Here is a 24,002-nt window from a genome sequence, read left to right on the forward strand (position 1 = left end):
TCCTCAAGCTTACCATTGAGGAATGCACTTTTCACATCCATTTGATATAAGATGATATCATGATGGTTAGCATAAGCAAGTAATATGCGAATAGCCTCAAGTCTAGCAACAGGTGCAAAAGTTTCATCGAAATCAATTCCTTCAACCTGTGTGTAGCCTTGAGCTACAAGTCGTGCCTTATTCCTCACCACAAGGCCGTTTTCATCTTGCTTGTTGCGGCAGATCCACTTTGTGCCAATGATATTGTGCTTGCGAGGATCTAGACGTTTGACCAGTTTCCAGACGTTGTTGAGCTCGAATTGATGTAATTCCTCTTGCATAGCTTGAATCCACTCAGGCTCCAGAAATGCTTCATCTACCTTAGTGGGCTCTGTGATAGAGATGAAAGCAAAGTGCCCACAAAAGTTAGGTAAATTTGAAGCTCTTGAGCGTGTGAGAGGACCTGGAATATTGATGTCGCTGATGATTTTCTCAATTTGCACTTCATTTGCAACGCGAGGATGAGCGGGTTGACATTGAGGAATTTGATCAACATTTTCTTCAGCACCATTTTCCTCAAGTGCATCAGCATGACGTTCTTCATGTTCTGGAATGACTTCTTCAGCAGATTCTTCAGTAGGAATGACATCCTCGGTAGCCTTGAACTTGATATATTCCTCTGGAGGTATTTCATCTGCACAGGAGGCAGGTGCTCTCTTTGCGTGCCATTAGTTTCATCGAACCGCACATCTACAGTTTCAAAAACCTTGTGGTGACAGGTGTTGAAGACTCTATAGGTGTGCGAGTCCTTACCATAACCGAGCATAAAACCTTCATGTGCTTTCGGTGCAAATTTAGAACTGTGATGAGGGTCTCTAATCCAACATTTAGCACCAAAGACTTTGAAATAACTCACATTGGGTTTCTTGTTAGTAAGGAGTTCATATGCAGTCTTCTTGAAGAATTTGTGAAGATATACCCTGTTAATGATGTGGCACGCAGTATCGATTGCCTCAGGCCAAAAGCAAGGAGGTGTCTTATACTCATCAAGCATAGTGCGGGCCATCTCAACAAGAGTCCTGTTCTTGCACTCCGCGACGCCATTTTGCTGAGGAGTATAAGGAGCAGATAACTCATGAGTAATACCAAGTTCATCAAGATAGTCATCAAGACCAGTGTTCTTGAACTCAGTTCCATTATCACTTCTGATGTGCTTGATCTTCACACCAAAGTTGGTTGAAGCCCTCGATGAAAATCGTTTGAAAACTTCCCGCACTTCAGTTTTGTAAGTGATGATATGGACCCATGTATATCGAGAATAATCATCAACAATAACAAAGCCATATAAGGATGCAGCATTAGTAAATGTGGCATAGTGAGTAGGGCCAAAGAGATCCATGTGAAGCAATTCAAATGGTCGAGAAGTAGTCATGATATTCTTCGCTGGATGCTTGGCCTTGGTCATCTTTCCAGCTTCATAGGCTCCGCACAAGTGATCCTTGAGGAATTTGACATTTTCAATGCCAATGACATGCTTCTTCTTCGTGAGCGTGTGCAAATTCCTCATGCCAGCATGACCAAGTCGACGATGCCATAGGCAGCCTTCTGAAGCTTTTGCAAGTAGACATGTAGCAGGTTGTGGTCCTGTAGAGAAATCAACAATATAGAAATCTCCTCTCCTAAAGCCTTCGAAGACTTTGGAATTGTCAGCCTCCATGATCACAACACAATGATACTTGCCAAAGACAACAACCATATCAAGATCACAAAGCATTGAGATAGACATGAGGTTGAACCCTAAGGACTCGACAAGCATGACTTTGTCCATGTGTTGATCCTTTGAGATTGCAACCTTACCTAGACCCAATACCTTACTTTTGCCTTTGTCAGCGTAGGTGATATGCTTCAGATGTGATGGAGATAAAGCAGAATCCATCAACAAGCTCCTGTCACCAGTCATGTGATTTGTACATCCACTATCGAGGACCCACTCAGTGGCTTTGGGTTGATCATCCTGCAGATGAATTAGTGCAACTTACGAACTCATATACTTCAGCAGTAAAGAATATGGTATCAATTTCATCAGATCAATTTCATCAAGCAATAGAATAGATAAAGCAGTATGAGGACGTGAGAAATGAAAATTCATTTCTTCATGATTAGCTTGCGTCCTTTCAAGCAAATTCAGGTCTCCAGCAAATTCTTCAAACGATTAAGTTTGTCTGGAGACCTGACCCTACATAAGAGGTTAGTTCTTTTTCTTCACCACTCACATCTGAAGGGGTGGCAAAGAGTTCATCATTCTGCGAGCTCCATAAGAGAAAGGTGGCATAGATGCCAATCCACTTTGTTTCACATAAGAGGGGTTAGGGTAAGCATAGGAGTAAGCAGAGAAATTCTTCGAGGACTTATGAACATAATGATTTGAAGAATAATGCACATATCCATAATCCTTAGATCTTCCCTACGAAATAGACGGGTTAGCACGATGATGCTCATATGAAGAATTTGGTCCATATGAAGAATTTGGTCCATATGAAGAATTTGGTCCATATGAAGAATTTGATCTGGGGTTCCTATTCTTCACAGGTGGTGTCATGATGACATTCACCTGAAGATTTTCAAGGCACCTTTTGGGAACCTAGATTTTCTTCATAGGAGGACTGTTCCTGCAGTTAGTGCCAACATATCTAGCGAATACTTCACCATTCTGATTTTTGAACAGTTTATAGTTGGAGTCAATCGACTCATCAGAAGAATATGAAGATTCACATGTAAAGCCAGATAAAGTAGATGGATCCATTAAAGGTCCCTTTGCAGCAACCCATGAGGTTTTGGGATACTGCTCAGGTTTCTAGTAGGTCCCATCAGCATTGATTTTCCTCTCAAAGGCAATACCCTCTTTCCTAGGGTTCTTGTTGAGGATCTTCTTTTTAAGCACGTCACAAAGAGCCTCATGCCCTTTGAGGCTTTTGTACATGCCTGTCATATACAATTCCTTCAGCCCTGCATCATCAGTGATACTAGCAATGTCCTCAGACAAGGAATTAGTGATAGCAAAGGCAGTTGAAGAATTTGCAGCAATGGAAGTATTTGAGCATTCAGGTGAAGAATTAGCACTTTCACGTTCAATGCACTTCAAACATGGAGGAACAAATTCATCCTGAGTAGCGCTGATCTGTTGAGCAAGTAATGAATCACGCTCCTTCTGAAGATCTTCATAACTCACTCTTAGCTTCTCAAGATCTTGCTTTATTTGAAGAAATTCGTAAGGAAGCTTCTCATGATCAAATAAGAGAGTGTTATGATGACTTCGAAGGGTGTCAAACTTAGACTGAAGTCTCTGAAGACTATCAGCCAAAGCTTTCGACTGATCCATTTCTTCACCTAGCATATCATCGCTTTTATCCAGCATGTATTGAACTTTTTCCAAAGCTCTTTCTTGTTTAGTGGCAAGGGAAGCAAGTTTGACATAACTGGGTCCAAATTCATCACCAGATTCATCATCACTGGACTCAGATAAGTAGCATTCAGTTACCTTGGCACCTTTTGCCATAAGACATGGTGCAGAGGATGATGATTCTGGATCGAAGGTCATAGCCTTATGCGATTCCATGAATTCTTCGAACCAGGGTTCATGGTGAGATCTATGACCTTCATAGACCTCAGAGAGTCGGTCCCATATGAGTTTCACATGGCTGAGATGCATAATGTTCCTGAACTGATTTTGTGACAAGCTAGAGCAGATGATGCCCTTTGCCGTGAGGTTGAGAAGTGTGTATTTGCGAATATCATCAGCCTCCGCCATCGTCCATAGGTCAGTAAGACCAATCTCGGTGGCGGTCCAGAGTTTGTTGTTCATCGCCATGAGGCGCTAATTCATCATGGCCTTCCACTTGGGATAATCATGACCGTCCAAGATGGGGCAAGCCACAGTCTTCATTCCTGTGGTCGACATAACTAAAACTCCAGGCGGTTATACCAAAATCACACATAACAAGGGAGTACCTTGCTCTGATACCAATTGAAAGTGCGTTATATCGACTAGAGGGGGGTGAATAGGCAATTTTTATGAATTCTTCACTTAGGAATTTCAGGGTAAGGAAATTCCTGAGTGAAGAACTACTTGCAGCGGAATAAGTACTCAGAAGTAAACATAATAGTGCATGAGCTTGGTCTTCATGGTGAAATGAAAACAAGCACAGAGTATAGAAAGCATAAACAGATGATAACACAGAATGAACACAAACAGACTGAAGAAATTGAACTGAGGAAATAGAGAAAGTCTTCAGTCAAAGTCTTCAAACAGATATGAACAAACACACAACACAGAAATGAGGAAATAAAAGGGTTGAGAAAATGGAACCAGGTAGCTTGGTGAAGACAATGATTTGGTAGACCAGTTCCAACTGTTGTGACAGTTGTACATCTGGTTAGGGCGGCTAGGTATTTAAACCCGAGGACACACAGTCCCGGACACCTAGTCTTGAACACGCAGCTCAGGACACTTAGTCCTCGCCATATTCCCCTTGAGCTAAGGTCACACAGACCTCGGCCAATTACTCATGGTAAGTCTTCAGGTGACTTCAATACCTTCACAGACTTGGTCACTCGGCGATCCACAATTTCCTCTTGGATGCTCTAGACCATGACGCCTAACCGTCTAGAAGATGCATAGTCTTCAAAGGTAACAAGCGTCGGATCCACGCAGGATCAATCTCTTCAGTGATGCTCAATCCCTTTGGGTTTGTAGGTGTTTGGGTTTTGGGTTTTCCTCACTTGATGATTTTCACTCAAAGTCCTCGGAGGATGGGATGCTCTCAAATGACAAGTGTCAGTTTCTCTTGGAGCAGACAACCAGCTAGTGGTTGTAGGGGCGGCTATTTATAGCCTAGGGAGCATCCCGACATGATAAGACATAAATGCCCTTCAATTATATGACCGTTAGGTGGGTAGATATTTTGGGATAGCTGGCGCATAGCACAGCAACGGTCGGAATTTTGAGTATCAAATTCCTTAGGGCTATCATGTTCCTCACTGTGTAGGCAATCCGCACTGGCGAATTCCTAACTCCTCAGTCAGAACAAATTCCTCATAGACCAGAAGAACTTTGTCTCTGTCACTCAAGAAATTGACTGAGCTGTATGAGATTTCCAATTCCTTCACTCGAAGGGATTGGTAGGTGTAGGATTTTGAGTTGAGCATCACTTGGAAATTTTTCCTTAGTATTTCCTTGACCCCCTTTAACAGTACGGTGTTTCCTATGACTCAAGAAAGAGAAAATGAAACTACAAAAACAAAAGTCTTCACGCTTCATGTTCCTCGAATGAATACCAAGTCTTCAGGATTACACAAATTTCTTCACTTTCAAAGTCTTCAGAAAGTCTTCAGAAATCCAAAGTCTTCAATCGAAGAACTTCATTTTTAGGGGTCGAATCTCTCTGTAAACATCAAACTCCTCATAGACTTATGGACCTGTGTACACTCACAAACGCATCAGTCCCTTAACCTATAAGTCTTCAATACACCAAAATCACTAAGGGGCACTAGATGCACTTACAGATGACAACATACATCTCATCAAAATATCGAACGAATACCAACTTCACATGACTACTTATAGCAAGACTTCTCTCATGTCCTCAGGAACAAACGTAACTACTCATAAAGCATATTCATGTTCGTAATCAGAGGGGTATTAATATGCATAATGGATCTGAACATATGATCTTCCACCAAGTAAACCAACTAGCATCAACTACAAGGAGTAATCAACACTACTAGCAACCCACAGGTACCAATCTGAGGTTTGGATACAAAGATTGGATACAAGAGATGAACTAGGGTTTGAGATGAGATGGTACTGGTGAAGATGTTGATGGAGATTGACCCCCTCCCGATGAGAGGATCGTTGGTGATGACGATGGTGATGATTTCCCCCTCTCGAAGGGAGGTTTCCCCGACAGAACAGCTCTGCCGGAGCCCTAGATTGGTTCCGCCAAGGTTCCGCCTCGTGGTGGCGGAGTTTCGTCCCGTGAGCTTGCTTATGATTTTTTTTCCTCGACGAAAGACTCCATATAGCCAAAGATGGGCATCGGAGGGCCACCAGGGGGCCCATGAGGCAGGGGTGGGTGTCCCCCCTCTGGTACTTCTTTCACGCAATATTTTTCATATATTCTGAAAATAATTCCTGTGGAGTTTCAAGACTTTTGGAGATGTGCATAATAGATCTTTGATATTTGCTCCTTTTCCAGCCCAGAATTCCAGCTGTCGGCATTCCCCCTCTTCATGTAAACCTTGTAAAATAAGAGAGAATAGGCATAAGTATTGTGACATAATGTGTAATAACAGCCCATAATGCAATAAATATCGATATAAAAGCATGATGCAAAATGGACGTATCAATTGGTGCCAAGGCCAACGGGAAACCATAATGTCATTGGAACCAAGTGGATATTCAAGAACAAGCAAGATGCTCATGGAATTATCATTTGCAACAAGGCTACTCCCAAGTTGAGGGTATCGACTACGGTGAAACCTTTGCTCCAGTTGCTCGCCTTGAATCATTCGCATGTTGATTGCTTATGCTTCTCATCATAACTTTAAGTTGCAACAAATGGATGTGAAGAGTGCTTTTCTTAATGGTCCTATTAATGAGTTGGTATATGTCAAGCAACCCCCCGGGTTCGAGGATCCCTATTTTCCCGATCATGTGTACCAACTCGATAAGGCACTCTATGGCCTTAAGCAAGCCCCATGTGCATGGTATGACCACCTTACCGAGTTGTTGCAAGATCGTGGTTTTGAAATTGGGAAAATTGACCCCACTCTTTTTACTAAGAAGGTCAAAGGGGAGTTGTTTGTGTGCCAACTATATGTTGATGATATTATCTTTGGTTCCCCTAACAAAGCTTTCAATGAGGAATTTGCCGAACTCGTGACCTCCAAGTTCAAGATGTCCATGATGGGAGAGCTGAAGTGCTTTCTCGGGTTCGAAGTCAAGCAACAAAGAGAAGGAACCTTCATCAACCAAGCCAAATACACTCAAGACATGCTCAAGAGATTCAAGCTAAGCGATGTCAAGCTGGCTTCCACTCCAATGCCCGTCAAATGCCAACTTGACATAGATCCCAATGGTAAAGCGGTGGATCAAAAGGTATATCGCTCCATGATTGGCTCCCTGCTTTACCTTTGTGCATCTAGACCGGATATCATGTTGAGTGTGGGAATTTGTGCACGGTTTCAAGCCGCACCTAAGGAAAGCCACTTTGTGGCGGTCAAGCGAATCTTTCGATACTTGGCTCATACCCCAAACTTTGGCCTATGGTATGATCTAAATTCAACCTTGTGGTCTATTCAGACTCCGATTGGGCGGGAGACAAAGTGGATAGGAAGTCCACTTCCGGAGGGTGCCAATTTCTTGGTTGCTCTTTGGTGAGTTGGTCTTCCAAGAAGCAAAGTTGTGTGTCTCTCTCGTCCACCGAAGTGGAGTATGTGGCTGCCGGTAGCTGTTGTGCACAACTTCTATGGATGAGGCAAACTTTAAAGGATTATGGTGTCATTTGTGACAAAGTGCCTTTTTGGTGTGATAATGAAAGTGCCATCAAGATTTCTCTCAAGCCGGTTCAACACTTAAAGACGAAGCATATTGAGATTCGGTATCACTTCATCCAGGATCACATTAGGCGAGGGGAGATCGAGCTCAACTATGTCAACACTCATGATAACCTTGCAGATATTTTCACGAAGCCCTTGGATGAAGCAAGATTTCGCGAGTTAAGGCATGAGCTAAATATCATTGATTCGAGCAATGTGGCTTGAACCCTTGCACACCCCACCATACTCAACTTGTTTTCTTGTTTAGATGTAGGCATGGACATAGGGGGAGTGGTCTTCTCTCAATCAACTCTTCCTCCCCCCATTATGCATAAATTGATCAAGTCTTTCACATTAGCCATTTTTTATGGTACTTGTGCTTCAAAGATGAGTGTTGTTCATGGGCCCAAGGTTAAAATCTTTTCGGCGCCATACCATATAGCTCAAACATAGGTGGTCTCGGCCACCGCCCTCTCTTCTAGAGATTTTGTCTTTTGAGTGGTTGTGCTCTAGTGTGGTCGTGTTCGGGTTTGTCTTGGCTTGTCTTGTGTCTTGTGTGTTTTTCCTTTTTTTGCTGCTAGTCATGCGTAAGCCATCTTTTCCCCATTGTTCCTACTTTGGGGTGCCTGAGCGGTACTACCGCAGTAGCATAGCGGTACCACCACCCTGCCGACACAGCACTACCGTGGAGCGGTACAGCTGGGCGCGTTGTACTTCAGATCTGCACCAGAGCGGTACTACCGCGCCCTACGCAGTACTACCGCTTAGGGCTGGGTGTGTGGGATATGTATCGGGCAGGGGGGTTTCCACTCCCCCATACCCATTCAGTTTGCCCCATCTCCTCATTCTCTCCTCTCTCTCTCAGGCGACTGCCCAAGCACCGGAGGTCCGCCGCTGGATCTAGGTCGTCTCCCTCGGTTCCAATCGGTGGGATCGTTCCCCACCCTCTCCTCTTGTCGTGGATGCCGGTATTGCCCCTGTTCTTCTCTCCCTTGGTTCTCTATCTTGAATCTAGGTTTTGGGCTATATTCGTTGCATTCCTCGATTTGTTTGTTGAATCGAGGCTTAGGAAGGACTTGGGAGACTGCTAGACTAGGTAGATTGATGATTAGATATAGAAATATGGACTTTTGCATCTCCGGCAGTACCGGATCTTTCCGCGGTAGGTGTCAGCCCGCTGACTACCGCTGCACCCTAGTGCTACTACCGCTTATAAGCGGTACTACCGCTCTGGTGCGCTGTACTACCGCCTGAGATGCCAATGCCCATGCGTCTCTACCTAATTTTCCATCTTTGATGTTTGTCTTTCCTTGGCTTATGCTCTCTTGCTCTTGTGGTTCTTGTGTGTGTGTGTGTGTGTTTCAGGTGGTAGTAGCTCCGGGCATCAGGCTCTCCGCAAGAATCCAGACTATGCAACAGGTTCCAAGCATTATCGCTCTTCGGATGCACCAGAGGCTGCTGCTACTGTTGCTGAGGGTGGCTCAACTGAGCCGCCAAAACGCAAGGCCAAGGTCCCAATGTCGAAGACCTTCGCTGGGCGCAAGCGTGCTAATCAGATGTCTGCAATGGAGTTATGTATCAAGAGGAAGCACAATCCCTACCGTGTGGACCAAGAGCCTGCTCTTCAGAGTCGTCCATTCTAGAACAGGTTTCAACAGTCCATGTATCACGATGTCTTGAAGCAAAAGAAGAACTTGTTTGTGAAGGTCAAGTCTGTCGATCTCTCGCACATGGAGAAGGACTTGCGATACTTTGGTAATGCTCTGCAGAGGTGTGAGGAGTTGGATATCAAGAGGATCATTTCTTTCAACAAGGACTTTGATGTCGAGCTCGTGGCCCGGTTATTTGCCATCGTTCACTTTGGGCATGATTCGGCCCTCACTCTGTCTTGGATGACCAATGGTCGTCTTCTGTCCACACCATGGAAGGACTTCATGGTCAGCTTATCATACAATGATGAGGGTGACGAGACCCCACACGGGTTTCGCCCTCATAAGGAGATTACCGCTACTCATAAGGAAAAGCTTTGGCCCTATTCTACCAGGAAGGTGTCTGAGACTGGGAAGGTTTCTTATGAGCTTTGGCCCTTCCTAGACATCATGCATCGGATCTTTCGGAACACCCTGTTTCCTTGGGTCGGCAACTTGGATCAGGTGCACTCTTACCTTGTTGAGTTGCTTCTATTCTGTCAAGAAGAGCAGGGCTCTCAGCAGGTGCTGGATGTGTCACATGTGATGTGGTCTGAACTTCACTCTACTGTCATGGAGCGCAAGTGCGTCATTTATGGACCCTATATTATGCAGCTTATCGAGGACACTTGGGTAGCCAAGTTTCCAGATGAGGAGCTTGTCACAGACAATATGGTTTCTCATGATTCTATCGAGCTGCGTCAGAAGGAGAAGTGGAGTACGTCTACTTTGGCACCTCCAGTGCAAGAGACTGTCTTATCAGATGCAGATGATGAGGATGATGATGGGCAGGAGTATGTGCCCCCATCTGAGGAGCCCTCTTGGGCGAAGAACCTCAAGGAGTAGATGAAGCGTCTGTTCTGCTTTCAGGCCAAGGGCCGGTACAAGGCTCACAAGAAGGCCAAGGTGGCTCGTAGCCATGACAAGGCCATTATGAGACAGGTAGGCATTGAGGTTGCTAGTGGCTCTGAGGAGAGGATCACTAATTAGGAGTCTTGGACCAGACTGCACTGCCCATGGTCTGACACTGAGGAGGACACCGGAGTTCGTGCTTCTCCCTGTGATGCAGAGGACTCTGAGGAGGTGGAGGAGGAGCATCACTGGTGATGCCATGGAGATCTACTACCATCGTGTCTCGTGTCGTCCCGTTCCCTTTGGTGTCTTGCTTCCAAAGGGGGAGAGTTAGGGATTTGCTTTGGGTTTTGTGTTTGCGTGTTCGTTCGTGTTCGTTGTGTTCGTTCGTGTTCGTTTGCTTTCTTATTTTGAACTCTGTTCGGCTATGAGTGAGACCATATGGTGTAAGACATATGTGAACTACCCTATCTTATCTACTTTAGTCTCAAGTACTCTGTTATCTTGTGAGATGCATCATTACCGGCACTTATATTATTGCTCTCATGTTTTTCCTTACTTAGCTGTACTTGTTATTATTCTTATATGCAAGGATGTTGCCTGTCTATAAAATATAGGGGGAGTTTGATCCTAAAGATGTGCACATAGCCTTTCATGCTAATTTCCTTGGTGCACACCTCTAGGGGGAGCCCATCTATATTTTGTAGGGAGTTGGTTTGCTTAATTTCCAGTTACTATATTTTGTGCAAATCTCATGTTGTCACCAATCCACTAAAAAGGGGGGAGATTGTTAGGGCATAATTTTCCCTGGTTTGTTTGGGTGATTGATGACAATACTTTTGCGGACTAATCGTGTGCATTAAGCTTTTCAGGTTATCTAATATAAGGGCACTATGCGATTGTTTCCTGTAACGCCCCGAGACCGATGCGCCAAGTGTCTTCTAGTTTTTCGCTGTTGTTGCCTTGTCATTTGCTTGCGTGTTGCATCTTGCCATGCCATCATGTGCATTGCATCATCATGTTTTCAAAACTTCCATTTGTCCGGGTCTTCCAGTTCTTTCCATTGTCCGTTCTGAGCCCAGACACACTTGCACGCCCCTGCGGCACGTCCAAAATAGCATTTTATAAGTGGCCGAAAAAATGTTCTCGGAATGGGTTGAAAGTTGGCATGCGGTGTTCTTATGTTGTCAATAGGCCGCCTGCCAAATTTCATCGCATTCGGAGTCCGTTTGACGCCCCAACGGATAACTATAGCGGCAATATAGTCGGTCTAACGTCGGACGTTTTCAGTCTCCAAAAACTGCGGTCGGGCCTCTCTTTCTCTTCTCTCCTCTCATCCAAAGGCCTTATTTGCACAGCCCACTAGCTCCACCTAGGCCCGCTTGCCTTTGTCGACCTCTCTCAGACCTCCTCGCGTGCGCGTCCAAAACTACCCCGAACCCGAACCGGTCTATGGTTACCAAGAGGCAGCTCGAAGAGAACAAAGGTAAGTGATACCCCGTCTGTATATTGATAAAGAAAAAAGTGGTTATTAGATCATAGGATCATCATGAATTTTTCTAGGGGCCACGACCGAAGTGCGGCCCTAAAAAAGGCATTGTCCGAGGCCGAAGACAAAGCGGCCAAGGAGCGCATCGAGCACGAGAAGCAAGAGGCCCGAGTCGGTGAGGTTCAGCAAGTGCTCCAGGATTTTGTCAAGAAATACGAGTCCTTGGAGCGTGACTCTAAGACGCAGGGATCCGAGCTTGCGAAGGCCCTCGAGAATGCACAAAATGCCAAGGCCGAAGCCCAAAAGGCCCTCCAGGAGATTCAGGCGGTCAAAAAGATAGCGGCGGGTAAGGCATTCATTATGCAAAGCAAGCATGTGAAGGAGACTTTCCTTTTACTTACCCAAATTCGGAGCTCTCCAGGAGCGTTCACAGATCTACAAAGCAGTGTATCGGATGCCGCGGAGTTATACCGGGCCGAGGAAGGGAGCTCGACGGAAAAGTTGTTCTGGTCTCAATATACTGGGACCTAACATCCGATGCCCTTGAGCGACCAGCTGAAGCAACTGGTCGAGCTTCACAAGGCGGCCGAACTTGCTATGAAGGGTCTCATAGTCCGGATGTGGCCTGGCGAGCCCCTGCCTGGCAGCTACTTTGGCCTGGTAAAGCGGCTTGTGAATGCCTGACCACGGTTTAAAGTCATAAAGCGGTTTGTCTGCATTGAAGGTGCGCGCAGGGCCTTTGCCCGTGCGAAAGTGCACTGGGCGAAGATGGATGCCGAAAAGCTGGTGAAGGAGGGGCCACCAGAGGGCAAGGAGCATCGCCACCCCGAAAAGTATTATGACAGTGTCCTGAAGGGTGACCGCCTTGTGGCGGAGGAATGTGCTAAGGATGTAATATTTGAATGAATGTACTCATGTGATCCTGTAATATGAAAATGAGTTCCTGTGCGCTATATAACGCTTGTCGATTTAAAATATTACCTTTTGTACGGCCGTTTATAAAATTTGAGAGTTGGCCAGTCGTCGGCTTCTGCCCCCATGTAACTAGTACTGAGATGTTCGGGATAAATCTTAAACACTCTTTATCCAAAAAATTGGTCCTTTAAGGAGGTGTTTAGCGCAGCGAACAAGGCAATCGGACTATATAGCTTTATCACTCTCACTTAGCCATAGAAGTCTACAATTTTAAATTTTGGCGAAGCCCCTAGTATTCGAAAAGGAGAAACTTGGGGCGCTATATATATGCCTAAATCGGACAAGGCCGATTCCTCGCCCGAAGCGGAAAAAATCTTTAAGGATTTGAGACCTCTCGAACAGCGACCAGCTCTCGCTGCATCATGACAGTCAGTTTTCGGCTTTCTCTACTGAGGTGCTCGTCCGGAAGAACCGGGACACAATCGCAGTAGTTCTCCAAGTGCTACCTTAGCCGATATAGCGGAACGTAAGGTACCAAAACATGGGAGCCAGGCAAACCCAACTATTGACCCAAGACATGATTCGGAGCTGATGCATATAATGCTATAAGTTTGGGGTGCCCGACTGTCGAAAGTGTTCGGACTTCTCTTGCCATGTTATGGGGTACACTGAAGCCCCTCGCGCACTGGATGTACCCGAATGTACGGGTGCAATTTGTCGTAAATAAGCAGACAGGGAAAAAAGATGAAGAGATGCAATGATAAGCTAACGTTGTACATTGTTATTTAAATGATACGTCAAAGCGTATGTATACAAGTAGTGCAATAAGCAAAAATAGGACTATTTGACATGTCCTATCCAAGGGCAAGCTGCGTGTGGGTATGTAAAACAGGTATAGCGATCGTTATCAGAGACCACCTGGGGATTCCCTTGTATGTCAAAGCTTCTTGCTTCCTTGGTGTTTCCTTCCCATGACGGGTCCGATAATCAGGCTATCGGATAGGGCCTTAAAAGAATAGGGTCCTGAAAGGAAGAAAATGCTAAAGATATACGGGTCCTGAGGCGGTTGAGCCGCATTGTGGGCCGTGCCATAGTCGTGCCTCCGCCTATGCCCATGGTATCTTGAGTGCGTAATTATGTACGTGCGGCGCAAATTTCGCCGCTTGACTGGGACTAGGACGGAGGCCGAATTGCTAGGTGAGCTCTAAACATGCCAGGCGATCCTGTTGCAGGGTACTCCGGACTCGCTTGAAGGTGTCCGGGGGCTTTATCGCCGAATTGGCGGTTTGCCTCAGAAGGCTGCTTTGTACTTTTGCTGCGAGGGCCGCAGTGTGCTCCTCCGTACGGAGCGAGCGTTCTATGTTTCCATTAACTGTTATAACCCCGCGAGGTCCTGGCATTTTGAGCTTGAGGTATGCATAATGCGGTACCGCATTGAATCTGGCAAATGCGGTTCGTCTGAGCAGTGCGTGATAGCCACTACAGAAGGGGACGATATCGAAGGTCAACTCCTCGCTTCGGAAGTTGTCCGGAGATCCGAAGACCACTTCCAGTGTGACTGAGCCCATGCAACATGCCTCTACACCTGGTATGACACCTTTAAAGGTAGTTTTTGTGGGTTTGATCCTCGAGGGGTCGATACCCATTTTGCGCATTGTACCCTGATAGAGCAGGTTCAGGCTGCTGCCACCGTCCATAAGGACTCGAGTGAGGTGAAATCCGTCAATGATGGGGTCAGGACCAATGCGGCAGAACTGCCATGACGGATACTGGTAGGGTGGTCCCTATGATCGAAAGTGATCGGACAAGAAGACCATGGGTTGAACTTTGGGGCGACTGGCTCAATCGCATAGACGTCCCTTAGTTCACGCTTCTGTTCCCGTTTGGGAATATGGGTTGCGTATATCATGTTCGCCGTTTTCACTTGGGGAGGAAATTTCTTCTGTCCTCCTATGTTCGGCGGCCGGGGCTCCTCCTCATCATCGCTATGCAGCCCCTTTTCCTTGTTTTCGGCATTCAACTTGTCGGCATGTTTGAACACCTAGCATTCTCTGTTGGTGTGGTTGGATGGTTTATCGGGGGTGCCGTGAATTTGACACGGGCGATCGAGTATGCGGTCCAAGCTGGACGGGCCTGGATTGCTTCTTTTGAACGGCTTTTTCCGCTGACCGGATTTAGAACCACTGAATCCGGCATTGACTGCCGTGTCTTCGTCGTTGTCGTCGTTGTTGCGGCGCTTGTGTCTGTTGTGGCGTGGCTTGCCGTTGCTATCTCTGGCATCTGAATTGCCAGGATTTCTTGATGTGTTGTTGTTGTGAGCCAGCCAGCTGTTCTCGCCCGCACAAAAGCGGGTCATGAGTGTCATGAGGGCTGCCATCGACTTCGGCTTCTCTTGGCCGAGGTGACGGGCGAGCCACTCGTTGCGGATGTTATGCTTAAATGCCACTAAGGCCTCGGCATCCAGACAGTCGACAATTTGGTTCTTTTTAGTCAGGAACCGAGTCCAGAATTTCCTGGCTGACTCCCCGGGCTGTTGGGTTATGTGACTCAAGTCATCAGCATCTGGTGGTCGCACATAAGTGCCTTGGAAGTTGTCAAGGAATGCGTCTCCCAAATTCTCCCAATTGCCAATGAGTTTGTCGGCAGGCTATTCAGCCAATGCCGAGCCGGCCCTTTGAGTTTTAGTGGGAGGTACTTGATGTCATGTAGATCGTCACCACGGGCCATGTGGATGAGGAGGAGGAAATCTTCAATCCATACCGCGGGGTCTGTTGTACCATCATATGATTCAATGTTCACGGGTTTAAACCCTTCTGGGAATTCGTGATCCATTACTTCATCGGTAAAGCATAGGGGGGTGTGGCGCCTCTGTGCCGGGCTATATCACGACGCAGTTCATACGAGTCTTGTTTGATGTATTCGGCTCGGCCGGATTTGCTTTTAGTATATATATGATGAGGAGGCTGTCCAGCGCCCTGTGGGCGGTGGTTCCTGTTCTTCTCCTGCATCGTTGTCCATACCGTCGATGTCTTCGGAGCCGAAATCAAGCATGTCAGTTAGGTCGTCGATAGTGGCTATTAAGTGGGCGGTGGGTGGGGAACGAATTTTGTCGTCCGCTTCCCACTCAAGTCGGACATAGTTCGGCCAAGGGTCTCCTGACAAGGAGAGAGACCTCAATGAATTTAGCACGTCGCCCAAGGGTGAGTGCTGAAAGATATCTGTGGAGGTAAACTCCATGATCGGTGCCTAATCAGATTCGATAGGCACGGACGCAAGCAGGCCTGTGGCCGGGGATGAATCCAAGGGTCCGATGACACAGGTCTCATAGGAGGTGAGGTCAGTGTTTGTCTCTATCGCCGCTGAGTGTGCGGCCTCCATGGATGCTCATCGTGACTGTACGGCGCACCTGACATGGGCTCGAATCCATCGAAGATCAAGTCTCCGCGGATGTCGGCAGTATAGTTCAAGCTTCCAAACCAGACCTGATGGCCAGGGGTGTAGCTCTCGATCTGCTCTAGATGGCCAAGCGAGTTGGCCTGCAGTACGAAGCCGCCGAATATGAAGATCTGTCCGGAGAGAAAAACCTCACCCTGGATCGCATCATTGTCGATGATCGAAGGATCCATCAAGCCTTTATCGTGACGACACAGTGGAACTCTCAATGAAAGCACCAATGTCGGTGTCAAAACCGGCGGATCTCGGGTAGGGGGTCCCGAACTGTGCGTCTAAGGCTGATGGTAACAGGAGGCGGGGGACACAATGTTTACCCAGGTTCGGGCCCTCTCGATGGAGGTAATACCCTACTTCCTGCTTGATTGATCTTGATGATATGAGTATTACAAGAGTTGATCTACCACGAGATCGTAGAGGCTAAACCCTAGAAGCTAGCCTATGATTATGATTGTTGTTGTCCTACAGACTAAACCCTCTAGTTTATATAGACACCGGAGGGGGCTAGGGTTACACAGAGTCGGTTACATAGAAGGAGATCTACATATCTGAATCGCCAAGCTTGCCTTCCCCGCAAAGGAGAGTCCCACCCGGACACGGGATGAAGCCTTCAATCTTGTATCTTCATAGTCCAATAGTCTGGCCAAAGTATATAGTCCGGCCGTTCGAGGACCCCATAATCCAGGACTCCCTCAAGTACCAAATCCATAAATTGCATATGGGGATTTTTCCGGAATTGTTGTTTGTTGTTCCGGCCTCATCTAAACTTGCCTAGATAGGTAGTTTTCATTTGCTCCACCCCTTGCCATGTTTAAGAACATTTAATATTGATGGGTACCTAAACGAGAGAGAACTAAATAAGTCACGTGGTGTTTCGTCAATATGCAACGGAGTTGCATATTGAGCTCCACTTAATTTGTAGGATTGTTTGTGCATTTTGCCATGCCATGCCTCATTAAACCGGACCTGCATCATTCTTGTTTGTGCATCATGCCATGCTTATGTGATGGTTGTTTACTATGTTGTTTGCTTCTTTCCGGGTTGCTTCTCTCGTTAGCTTCGGTTTCGGAGTTGTGAGGATTCGTTCGACTACGTTGGTTCGTCTTCTTCATGGACTCGTTCTTCTTCCTTGCGGGATTTCAGGCAAGATGACCATACCCTATAAATCACTTCTATCTTTGCTTGCTAGTTGTTCGTTCTACCGCTATGTCGCGCTACCTAACACTTGTTATATCATGCCTCCCATATTGCCAAGTCAAGCCTCTAACCCACCTTCCTAGCAAACCGTTGTTTGGCTATGTTACCGCTTTTGCTCAGCCCCTCTTATGGCGTTGTTAGTTGCAGGTGAAGCTGAAGTTTGTTCCATGTTAGAACATGGATATGTTGGGATATCACAATATATCTTATTTACTTTACTGCATCTATATACTTGGTAAAGGGTGGAAGGCTCGGCCTTATGCCTGGTGTTTTGTTCCACTCTTGTCGCCCTAGTTTCAATCATACCGGTGTTATGTTCCTTGATTTTGCGTTCCTTACTCGGTTGGGTGTTATGGGGACCCCTTGATAGTTCGCTTTGAATAAAACTCCTTCAGCAAGGCCCAACCTTGGTTTTACCATTTGCCTCACCACCACCTATACTTTTCCCTTGGGAGTCGCGCTCCCGAGGGTCATCTTTATTTTAACCCCCCCCCCCAGGCCAGTGCTTCTCTAAGTGTTGGTCCGAACTAGAGTCCTTTGCAGCGCCACCTCGGGGAAACTTGAGGGCTAGTTTTAGTTGTACGGAGTGCTAATCCGGTGTTGCCCTGAGAACGAGATATGTGCAGCTCCTATCGGGATTGTCGGCACATCGGGCGGTCTTGCTGGTCTTGTTTTACCATTGTCGAAATGTCTTGTAACTGGGATTCCGAGACTGGTCGGGTCTTCCCGGGAAAAGGAATATCCTTCGTTGACCGTGAGAGCTTGTGATGGGCTAAGTTGGGACACCCCTGCAGGGTATAAACTTTCGAGAGCCGTGCTCGCGGTTATGTGGTAGATGGGAATTTGTTAATGTCCGGTTGTAGAGAACTTGACACTTAACTTAATTAAAATGCATCAACCGCGTGTGTAGCCGTGATGGTCTCTTTTCGGCGGAGTCCGGGAAGTGAACACGGTTCTTGTGTCATGGTTGTGCGTAATTAGTTTCAGGATCACTTCTTGATCACTTCTAGCTTCTCGACCGTTTGTACTGCTTCTCTTCTCGCTCTTATTTGCGTATGTTAGTCACCATGTATGCTAGTGCTTGCTGCAGCTCCACCTCACTACCCTTTCCTACCCATAAGCTTAAATAGTCTTGATCTCGCGGGTGTGAGATTGCTGAGTCCTCGTGACTCACAGATACTTCCAAACAGTTGCAGGTGCCAATGATGACAGTGCATGTGACACAACCGAGCTCAAGTGGGAGCTCGATAAAGATCTTGACCGTTGTGTTGTGTCTTTTCGGTTGTTCAGTAGTGGAGCCTAGTTGGGATGATCGGGAATCTAGCATTTGGGGTTGTCTTCCTTTTATTTTGGTTTCGTAGTCGGGCCTTGATTGTATTCTGGATGATGTATGTTTAACTTGTATTTGTGTGAAGTAGCGATTGTAAGCCAACTCTTTATCCCATTCTTATTCAGTACATGGGATTGTGTGAAGAATACCCCTCTTACGACAAACCTACCATGCGGCTATGCCTCTAAGTCGTGCCCCGACACGTGGGAGATATAGCCGCATCGTGGGTGTTACAAGTTGGTAATCAGAGCCATCCCCGACTTAGGAGGCCCCTGCTTCATCGAATCACTGACATTGTTGAGTCTGGAATAAAATGTTTTGAGTCTTAGGATTATATATATCGGAGAGTAGGATTCTTTTTATTCCTCAGTCCCTTCGTCGCTCTGGTGAGGCCTCCTAACGTAGAAGTTTTGACTTTTCTCTCCTCAAATTTCACTAAAAAAATTAGGATCACGCGGGTATCTTGGAATCGTTCTGATGGTTTTGTGACGAGAACATTGTTCTTGGTGCCTCCTAACATTTAGGGGTTGTGGCAGTGTCCCGGGGAGTTGAGCTTCGAGGTGTTGTCGTCACAATTTTATCATTGCAGTTCTGGAATACCTGAGTTTGCCGACATCGAAAATCTCTTTTATGCAGTTGTTGGTGAGATAACCTCGATGCCACCCAGTACTGGGGCGGGAGTTCGGGAGTATTGCCATAACTCGTATAACGGATGCTTTTCGAAGGTTGAGGTACACAATTTCTGAAAGTCTCTTGGTTATGTGTTGAAGGATGGATACAGCTAGATGTAGGAATTGTTAGTTTGGGTGAGATATTATGCTTCCCCTGTATCCCCAACATATGATTGCATAACGAGAAAGTTTCGGGAGTTTATAAGTGGGAATTCAAGTATCTCGTAGGATATCTTTCCAACAGACACATGATACGATAAGGGATCTATCATATGTTTGTTTCCAGCTTATTCTGCAAGCCAATCATTTGTTTTCTTTTATTCATGGTATTTGAGTTGCTTCGATGTCAAGTGTTGATTCCATGCCTTTTTCCTCAGCGGTTCTCTCATATTTCTATGGGAGTGCTAATCCTTTTCGATCATCGAGATGGTCATGCCAATTCTTTCCAACCGGCGTGTTTCTCTTCAAGTGGATCCGATCATTTTAACATTTGCGAGATCAAATTCAGTTCTTCTCAACGGTGTTCATTCCATCTGCCCAAGTTGTCTTTGTTTTTCCCGCCCACCCACCCATTTTTCTTCAAGGACTCAGATTTCTGAATCAAGTATCCATCTTCTTGATGTGAAGTCTCTTCTTTATTTCCTTTCAATGTTCTTATCCGGTAATTCTCAGGAAGATACTAAGCAAGCTTCAAGTTCATCATTCTTCATTCTCTTTTCTTTTCCGGTGGATTCAATTCAAGCTTTGTCGATCATATACTTTCCTCGTTTAAAATGTTTTCTCATGCCGGTGCACCTATTAATCATCCATTTCTCTCTATTCATATCCGAAGTGCCGACGATATCTTAGAAGATTCGCATTTCCATTCTTAATCCTTTCAAGCTATTTCGAGGTTCTTACCTTATTCAAGACATTTAAATCTTACCGGTGCATTATCTCTTCCTAAGCAATCATTCAACGGTGTTTCTTTTGAGTGGGCCCTAACCCATAGGTCTTTTCCCACGATCTTACCTGACTCCTCTAATTTTTCCCAGAGCTGTTCTCAAATTCATTTCAAAGTTTGACGTAAGACTGAATTGTCATCAGTCAAATGCCTTTCTCCAAGATCTTTCAAAGTCTTTTCATCGTTGGTTCAACCTTTCTAATTTCCATTCTGGAGTGTCTCAACAATTCGTGGTGTTTCTTGTCGTCATTCTCGGATTTTGAAGACCAAAGTGGAGTTTCCTCTTAAATCCTTACCCGTTTATCCAAAGATGTGTAGTTCAAGCTTGATGCCATCCTCTCATAATTGTTTTCTATTGTGAGAATTCTTTTCACCCATCGGGAGCAATTCAGGTGTATTTTCAGTTTGATTCTTCAGAGCCCATCAGAATTATTCATTCCAGCTTAAAGCTCTCGTTCTCCAATCTTACCGGTGCATCATTCAAGTATTCTCTAGTCCACTCGTGATATCTTCATTCTCATGGATCTAAATTCACTGTATCTTTGTCTCATTTTCAAATTCTTTCCGATGAATTGTGCTTTGCTACTCTCATTTTCAATTCTTACGGTGGTTCATTCAAGAGTTCTCTTCCTTGGTTATCATATCAATTCATTCGTTTTATCTAAATCCCACCGGTGGTTCCATCAATACCTTCTCACGTTTGTGCCATATCTATTTTAATCCTTTCTACGAGAATAAGTAGTATGCCAAATCCGTTGCTTTTCATCAACTTAAATTGGTGAAGGATATGCATAACGTAATTCTTATTCTAGCTTCTTCCAAGTGTTTAATTCTTTTCTACTAGAGTTTGTTCGTGATATCAATTTCTCGATTCGAGATGCTTCATCTTTTCTTTCCCGGAGCTCCAAGCTCTTTCAATTATATCATTTCAAAGCTCCATCTAATCATTGGAAGGTTTCAACCTTATTCTTTTCATCCTTCACTTCTTTTTGATCATTCTTTTCTTACCAGAGTTCTTCATGGAGGCTCAACATGGTGGCTCATCAAGGATTCCTTTCATTCTTCATTCATTCTTCAAGATTTCTCTTGAGGTTAAGATCCGCCATGCTATACTCTAAAAATAAACATGGTGTTCAACACATGAATTATTTGAGGAGTTCAAGCATTCTTCATCTTGCATCCGAAGTGCAATTCTTCCTACATTATCTTTGAGGTGGTGTTATGACACTCTTGACAATTTCCCTTCGTGTGTCATGATTCGCAAGTTGTCAAGAATGAGATAGTTAAACCCATCAATTTCTTCGAGCATGAGCTCTTATCAATCCATCATTCTCTTCATTGGAGTTATCTTGGGTTATATTTCACCTAAAGCTTTCCCTAAGGATTGTTGCTATTTATGGTGCTCATAAATGACCCGAGTTCTTCATTTATCCTTCCGGTGAAATAATTTTCTCGTCTGCTTGTTCATATGAATCCAATCCATTGTTTTTCGTTAGTGGCGGAATTTCACCTCAAGATTTCGAGATGTTTTCCATAAGCCCACAACAAGCTTATTTTTTCGTTGTTGGTTTTCCAACAACTTCGTTCGACCCTTCTCCTAAAGAGGTAGAAGATGTGGTCTTCTCCTCCGTTCTTTTGATTCCATTCTTACATTTGTTCCGGAGGCATTGTGATGTTGCTCTCGTCGACCCATCATCATATTTTGTCAAGATCATGTTCAATTCCTTCCATTTACAGTCGAAGTGCTGTCCAAATTATATCATTCTTATTCCTTCTCTATCTTGTTTTAACCGGAGTGTTGTGGCTATCATTCCTCTTCTAACCGGAGTCTCATTCAAGTGCTTTCATTTGGCCAAGTTCATATTATTGCCTTCCATTTCCAACCGGAATGTTGTCGTAATTGATCCTTATCATTCCTTGTACATCTCGTTTCATTCGGAGTGCTTGCATGTACTTCTTGCCCATTGCAACCCTTTTCTCATATCTTTCAACCACAGGGTTCTAATGATGTTCCTTGTTCCTCTTTTCTAACGGAATGTTTTCAACTTCGATCATCGCCGTTGTATTCTTTTCTCGAAATTGTTTAACCTCTCAAGGTTCTTTGGTTTCACTCGTTTGTCAAAGAAGCAACTTAGTTTACCTCTTCTCTTCCTCTTCTGCTACTCTCCAGTGCCATCCTAGATCTCGGGAAAAGATCCTCTTGTAGTGGTGGAGTGTTGTAACGCCCCGATACCGATGCGCCAGGTGTCTTCCAGTTTTTCGCTGTTGTTGCCTTTTCATTCACTTGCATGTAGCATCTTGTCATGTCATCATGTGCATTGCATCATCATGTTTTCAAAACTTGCTTTCGTCCGGGTCTCCCAGTTCTTTCCGTTGTCCATTCTGAGCCCAGACACACTTGCACGCGCCCGGGGACGTCCAAAATACTATTTTATAAGTGGCCGAAAAAAGTTCTCGGAATGGGTTGAAAGTTGGCATGTAGTGTTGTTATGTTGTCAGTAGGCCGCCTGCCAAATTTCATCGCATTTGGAGTCCGTTTGATGCCCCAACGGATAACTATAGCGGCGATATAGTCGGTCTAACGTCGGACGTTTTCGGTCTCTAAAAACTGCGGTCGGGCCTCTCTTTCTCTCTCCTCTCTGCCCAAGGCCTTCTTTGCACAGCCCACTAGCTCCACCTAGGCCCCCTTGCCTTTGTAGACCTCTCTCAGACCTCCTCGCGTGCGCGTCCGAAACTACCCCAAACCCGAACCGGTCTATGGTTACCGTTGGAGTCGAATCATCCCCTAACATCTATAAAGCATCTCCGTTTTCTTAATTGGGCTCCCAACCTAATTGTCCCGGACCGTCTGATTATAATCGAAGGGTCCAGATTACCCTCATACTCCCTCTTATCATCCACCTGCTATATATAGGGGCCTAACCTATTCCATTTCTAGTTAAATCTAAACCCTAGGCAGACCAACTCCCTCCAATCCCGCTGCACCGCCACCCCATTGCTCTCCCCTTGAAATACGCGCCTACCCAATCCCCTACCTTTCTCGGATCCACTCCACCAACCACCGCCGCCACCTCCCACCGATCTGGACCGCCAGATCTCTGATCCGACGGCCCAGAAGGCTCCCAACATGCATAGCCCCGAGCCTCCCACAACCTCCCGCAGCGCTCGATCTAATCTGGATCGACGTCACCATCTTCACCTGCCTCTGCTCGTCTCCATGCCGTCGGCGACCGCAAGCCACCAGGACCGGCCTCTTCCCTCGCGCCCTTCTCCTTCCTTGTTTCCCCTCTGTCTCACCCTCTGGTCTCTTTCTCTCTCTCTCTCTCTCACACTGCTCTCTCTCTCTGTTGTCTTTGTAGCACCGCCATGGATGGCCTCCCGTAGCTCTAGCTTGTTGCGCCGCCGCGGTTCCCAACTGATCCACGCTGGAGAGCCTCGGACTAGTCCATCCCCTTCATCCCTCGACGCAGCAACGCTCCCAATTTTACTCATGAACCGCATCGAGCGCCGACGCCCGTCCCGGCCTTCCTCGCTTCCACTCCGTCCTCGCCTGCACCCCGTCAGTCGCAGCCTGCACCTCCTCTGCCCCGCGCCACGGACCCGCGTCCAGCCTTCCTCCCTGTGTTGCTCCTCGCGCGCCGGACCTCCCCAACTTGCCGGAATCCCAGTAGCCCCGCCTGCTCCCCTCTTGCTGTCGATGTTATGCTCTGTCGAAGACGGCGAGCCCCGCCTCATCTGCGCGCCGATCTACCGCAGGCTGCCTCAGAACGGAGCTCCACCGCCACCCTAGCCTCGGATCCGGCCGGTTCCCATCACGCCAAAGCCTCGCCCAAAGTCCCTCGCCTGCGCCAAGTTCATGTCAACGCCGCTGCTTCTGCACTGTGTGAGTGCG

The sequence above is a fragment of the Triticum dicoccoides genome, chromosome 7A, assembly GCF_002162155.2.
Source record: "Triticum dicoccoides isolate Atlit2015 ecotype Zavitan chromosome 7A, WEW_v2.0, whole genome shotgun sequence".
Taxonomy (NCBI): domain Eukaryota; kingdom Viridiplantae; phylum Streptophyta; class Magnoliopsida; order Poales; family Poaceae; genus Triticum; species Triticum dicoccoides.